Here is a 6,468-nt window from a genome sequence, read left to right as displayed (position 1 = left end):
TCGGACACATCGGGGGGGGGGGGGGGTGACTGAGGATTAGAGGTGGGGGAGGGGGAGGGGCGGCGGAAGGAGGAAGACAGGCGGATTATCGGGAGAGACCGCTTGGTGATGCCTTCCTAGTGTTCGAATTCCTGTCCAGGGATATAAAAAGTACACAAAACACACATGTAGAAACAAGACAGACACACATCACTCAGTAATGTGTGCTACTGGACAGAAACTCGACGCAATGACCTGTGACCTCTCACGTTATTTCCCTACTGGCGGGAGACCATCCTGCGGGATTTGGTGACAAGTCGGATCGGACCATACTTATAGAGACGCCAGTGGCCGGAATGCACGTGCACTGCAGGAATATCAAACGTCTCGCTGCCGGAAACAACAGAATGACGCCATCGGACTGCAACTGAACCCTGCACACGGTAGCCAATGGGCGCAGTCACGCCACGAAATAAAGTTTCCCTCTTGCCACTGTTTGGCGATACGAAGCCGCACGACTTCGACCCCCGATCGTATCTGCATAACTGTCTGACCAATGATTGCAAGACCTTTCTCCCAACTTTCCGCTCTCAGTGTCTCACAGAAATTAACCTCCGATATTCCCGAGAGATTAAAGGAATGAAAACAATAGGAAACTGTCACGAAGTCTGAGTTAGCCTCCGGCGCCCTCCACCATTAACCCCCGGCCTCCGTCGATCAGGACGTGTCATAACCGCTCGGCTTCCGGGCCCGGTGAAATTTAAGTGAGTTCCTCCAGCCAGAGTGGCGTTCAACTCCAACAGCTCCCATTTGTACCCGACAGCGGCACCCGAAACTGCCAGTTGGCATTTATAATAAACACGTGTGACACGATTCATGGGAACCGTTACAGGCACGGGTCAACGGTCCGCAGTCCCGGCCCATTTCTGCACTCCCACCACTAGCAATGACACTGGCAGGCCTCACACCTGTGACCGTTATCTGGTCAAATTCCTTCGTCGATTAGCCGTAATGATTGGAGATAGTCCACACATCACAATGCTGAACAACTGCAGATCGTTATGCAAGGCACATTCGTCCAAACCGCGCAGAATGATCTACGAAAAATCCGCGATTGGCTGTCACAGGCGCTAGCATTAGCGACGAAACAATGCCCTTCCCCTCCCTCCCTCCCGTCCCGTGCGTACGCTGTCTTCCCGGAAACGTGCGACACCCGGCGCGGGTCACAAGGTCAGCCGCCCGGGGCGCTCTGCGAAAGAGAAAGTTTCCGGCGGGCGCACCGCGGTGCGTGTGCGGGTCATTACGTTACAATTAGCGGGCTCGGCGCGGCGCAGCGCGGCGGGCGAGCCTGACCGGTCAGCAGGGGAGACGGGCTACGGGTGCGGCGACAGGGGAAAGGTCACCGGGGTCGTATGGGGTCAGTGTGGTCGGAAGTGTGCGACGCATATTGATGACACATAAAGTCTTATAGGAAAACAAACAACAATAAAGAAAAACAACAACGACATAAAGAAAAACGACATAAGCAGTTAGCAGAGTGAATAACCTTGGACGTCTCAAGCGCATAAGCAACGATAAGCACACTCAATAAACGTCATTAAGTTTCTTTTTTCTACAGCAACTGGCAAATACTAGCTTCGGTGAATATCCGAATATTTTCAAATAGTGAAAAAGCAAGCTCCCCAACCCACCAGTTGAGCCACGTGATGCTAGTGCAGCTGGCTTATATCATCGCTTATACGACCTGTCTATAGGTGCAGTCAGAACAAAAGGACGAATGACAGAAGGAAGAGGACAACTGGAATTTGATGAGCAAAGCTGACTTCATGCGGGAGCCTTAGCTCATCGGTAATCTCTGCAGAGATTCAGTATCGTCATCTCTCGACATCTGCGGACATGGCTGACCGTCGAACCCCGAGACGGGTGGGCAGCGCCGCAGGAGAGGAGGAAGGAAACCACGAGCGGTACCGACACAGTTGGAGCCTTGTTAGACGGCAACAGGTAGAATTAGACCTCCGAGTGGTCGGCAAGCGAAGTCGGTCATGTATTTACGAAGATATTTTTATTTTGCATAACATGCATTCGAAAAATTACAAACAGCGCAACGACTTGGATAACGAACAGCAAAGGACAGAAGCATAATTATGGCGATTAGCGTGCACAAATAAGATGAAAATAATCTTCCCATAATCAGAAACATCAATAAAAAAGTTAAATGTCTAGGATAAGCCTGTTTAATGAAGCCAACAGACCTCGTCAAGTTCATAATCAGCCTGCTCGTCCCCTATAAGCGCCCCGACTTTACCCCCCAAGATTGGCCACCGACGGCCGATTATTGGTTGGTCATGCATACCGGATTCCATCTGACCTTCATGGCTTTGGATAATGTCCGATGCCACCAGCATGATTGTCTTTTACTTATCTTTCATTGCGTCGGTGGCATTTCCAATTAAAATCCCATCAACAGCTTGACTTTAATGGCTCGATCCGAATGAAAGGAAGCTGCAGAATAATGCCAGCGAATCAAACGACGATAAAAATGACAGGTTCAGACACTAGTGTCCTAAAAGCAACATGACCCTCCCTGCACATATGGCCGAATAAATATTATCCCTAATCCACAAGGCATTGCTCAAATAGTGAAATTGAGCTCAGCAAAAGAACACCATCGATTTCCCAATGCTGACCAGACACTGACACAGTTTTTCAGATCTCGTGTATTTTCCGTCTGAGTGAGATCACACATCAGACTGCCGTGAGAACACGATCTCTGTGTAACAGCGAGGTGCGGTCACACGACACGAAGGCGGGGGACCGGCAGAGATCACCGGAACCACCCACACTGCGGCAGCGACAGAGGGCCACAGTCACAGACATAACGGCACGGGACCTCTCCTTTAGCTCCGCAGTCCGCACCCACCCTAGTGCCAGCGAAGGAGAGGCCGTCATGTATCAGTCAATCACGGACTTGTGCGGACAGGACAGCAGGACAGCGCTGGTTGGACACTCGCTGCAGTACATGCCAGATCAGACGGTAAGAACACGGTGAGAACATTGTGAAAACACGGTGAAACACGGTAACAGCATTGCAAGCACAGTCAGCACACGGTGAGCATATGGTGCAGAATGTTGATAACACTGGACACACCCTATAGGCCCATAATGGTCATCAATTCCACCAGTATGCCCGTTGTACCGATAGCGAAGGCGGCGGAATCTTGGGCGGAATCAAGGCGGAATCAAGGCGGAATGCCCAAATAGGTGACAAGTTACAACACCGCAAAGCTACACGTAATGCATATTTTGGTAACATGACTCGCGAGATATTCCTGGGGCGCAGGGAAAGACGGCACATTTAACCCGCGCCCTGCTGGGGGGGGGTGTTTGAACACCCCCCCCCCCTTGTGGTTTTTCGCGAATATCTCAAAAACGGCGGCGCGGAGCGCCGCCGTTTTTGGTACACCTTATCATACATCAATTCTACACATGTTGTGAAAATTTCAGACCAAGGTCATTCAAGGTCAGGTCACCAGGTCACTTGAAGTGACCTCACCTCATAAAAAGTTTCAATGTCTGTCATAGCTACACCGAGTGACCGATCGCTTTGAAACTTTCAGCCATTGCTAAGAGCAATAGCATGTATAAAATGTATATCTCAGAATTTTGATATCGGTGACCTAAGGTCAGGTCAATTTTGCGACCTCCCCATTATAAGTCAATGGGAGAAAATTGAAATGCGCCTCCTTTGGACGAAAGACATTATAAACACTCCCAAACACTGAATTACAAGTGGTTTAGACACACTGAACATGAAAATGGTGTCCGTGACCCCTGTTTATGCCCTGAGGTCATCTTAGGTCACGAATGGTATCTAACAGTTTTTCGCAAATAACTTTTGATAGAGGCATGCTAGAGCGATGAAAACGCCTTAGATGTGTTCAGCTCGACGATACGGATCGACTGATATGCAACATGACCCTTTCCGGTCAGGTCATGACCTTGACCTGAGGTCAAATTTTCAAGTTGACCTTTCAAGGTCAAGTTATAGTTCATTCGATGCGTCTTGACGAGAGGAACACGATGCCGGTAAAAGTAAGCTCGTACAAGGCTTGGGTCAAAAGTTATTGCAGAAAAACTGTTTCCGAAAAAATCGGCTATTTTTGCAGTTTTTGCCCCCTGCAGGCAAAACCGTTGACGTTAGGTCAAATCTGAGAGAATTACTCAGAAAGGGCGTTAATAGGGCTATCGAATGCGCTTTTCCGCGGCGCTGTATCTCTATTGGTTCCCGAGTTATGCGTTGGCTTCTTGGAAATTGTCGACATTCGACCTGGAAATCGGCGAAATTTTGCCTTCAATGACCTCTGGTGACCTGACCTTTGACCTGACCAAAAATTTGACCGAAGTGATTTCCTCATTATTTTTGACGCTCTTTCGAACGCCGCCTTCCGCGTATCGCTACGTGGCCCAGGAGCCGAGTTAGAAGGGGGGGTGTTCAAACACCCCCCCCCCCCCCCAGCAGGGCGTGGAAATCCAGGACCCCCAGCAGGGCGCGGGTTAACACAGCAACCGTTGTGCGCTAGGCGAGTGGTCCAATATTTTCCTATCACATTTTTTTACGGCACGAGAGGTACTCAGCATAGCATTTGAGTAACGCTCTGTAAAAATATGCATCAGTTTTGAGATTCACGAACAGTTGGAAACCCGTGACAAAGGCACAGTGTTGTTACAACCCGGAACAATACATTTGATTTCCTGGTCGTTCCGTGGATTTCCGCTAGGAATACGATGCTGAGGAACTGACCCACTCTTATATCTGCCGAACTAATCGAGAAAATCAAATCACACTGGAAAATCAAATGGCAATAACATAAAATAAAATAAAATCGTAGGTGTTTATCGTACCTACCTACGATAAAACAAGACCAATAACTCACCCAATGCGCTATGAATTAATACAAGAAAACAATGAATTCTACGGAATACCGAAATCGTCAACAACATTTATCAATCCGCCAGTACAAGCCTACGGACATCACATCATGAGAACAACACAAAGCCAGTTTGGGTCCTGTCTGCACACACCATGACATGCGGCATGAAAGATCAAGGTTGGCTGGACATCCTTCGCAGTTCTGGTCCATCCGGGGTCGCTCACACTTCCATAACCTGCTTGGTCAGCTTACTCGGAATATACGAGCATGAAATCATTACTTGAAAGCTCATCATGACTAGAGTGCATCGATATCTTAGCTCATGGCAGCACATTCAACAAACCCTAATCGGTCTTTCTTTGAAAGCACATGCATATGTGACTGGAATGAGATCCAGCAAGGTTGGCTCAAAGCTCGCTAACGGATTGGCTGAACAACATCGCTGGAATCGCCCCTACCTTAACAGCCAGAAGTGAGTGTTTCAGTGGACAACACCCAACATAAATGTACTATATCAGGGGGTCACCTTCACAGCAACCGTGAAATAAAATATGTAGGCTCCCGGAGTACCCATAGCGTACCCCGAAACGCACCACCTTTGGGAAGTGTCGAGCCCATAACAGCCCACGCCGTGAGCCCTCCCCTCGCGGAAGGCAGGGGCGAGAGGGCGAGAGCACGTTTTGGCCAACGCGAATGCATAATGGATCAGTGAACGGCGCATGGGGCGCCTTATTCAGGGCGAGCGTGAGTTGGTCACGTCAGTCACTTACACTTAGCAAACATGGGCCATCTGAGGACCCAAGGCCGGCTGTCTTCCGAGTTCCAACAATAGATTGATACCGTTATCCAGACATCAAATATACCATCCGGCGACCTGAGAGTCATCGGCGGACGGTATTAATTCCCGTCCTCATCTACCGGGAGGCCACAGAGTGAATCATTCCGACCATTAAACGCCTCAGCCAAGATCTTCCGCAATAGTCAGCCGGCTCGAGGACCAGTCTAAGCCGAATCGTGACCGACGGGGCTCGTATCGAACTTCATTAACCGTGACCCGACTGACCGAGTCCACTCCCGACCTCGAGACGCTCCGAACGCTGCGTGAGACCCCGCCACGGGCCCGATTTACGCACATTGCTATGCGCGTGGCGAGGAGCGGTTGCAAAACATGGCCGGATTTGCGTCACAAGGTCGGTGGAGGGAGAGACAGTCGGTCAATGTTTTGGGAGTGGGGCGAGCCGGCGGAGAATTACCGATTATCCGATACAAACGACGCATCACGGAGGTGTGCCGGGGTTACGGCAGAAAGCGAGGGCAGCGACACCTATCGACATTGCTAGAACCGTGACTTTCAATTCAGATGGTAGGTGGCCAAATATCGCAGAGTTGACTGAGCTCTCAGCCTTGTGACGCGAGCCTAAAACGTTGTTTTTGTCCAACGATATTGACAAATACGCATCCGAATAGCATGGGAGTCACAATTTTCCGTATAACACCTTCCCCACCATGTAGTGCAGCCTACTCGGCGTGTCTCCCTCTTCAGCCCCGCCCCAGGCGT

The sequence above is a fragment of the Amphibalanus amphitrite genome, unplaced genomic scaffold (genome assembly GCF_019059575.1).
Source record: "Amphibalanus amphitrite isolate SeventyFive unplaced genomic scaffold, NRLGWU_Aamphi_draft 000016F_arrow, whole genome shotgun sequence".
Lineage (NCBI taxonomy): Eukaryota > Metazoa > Arthropoda > Thecostraca > Balanomorpha > Balanidae > Amphibalanus > Amphibalanus amphitrite.
Note: the sequence above shows the minus strand (reverse complement) of the source record.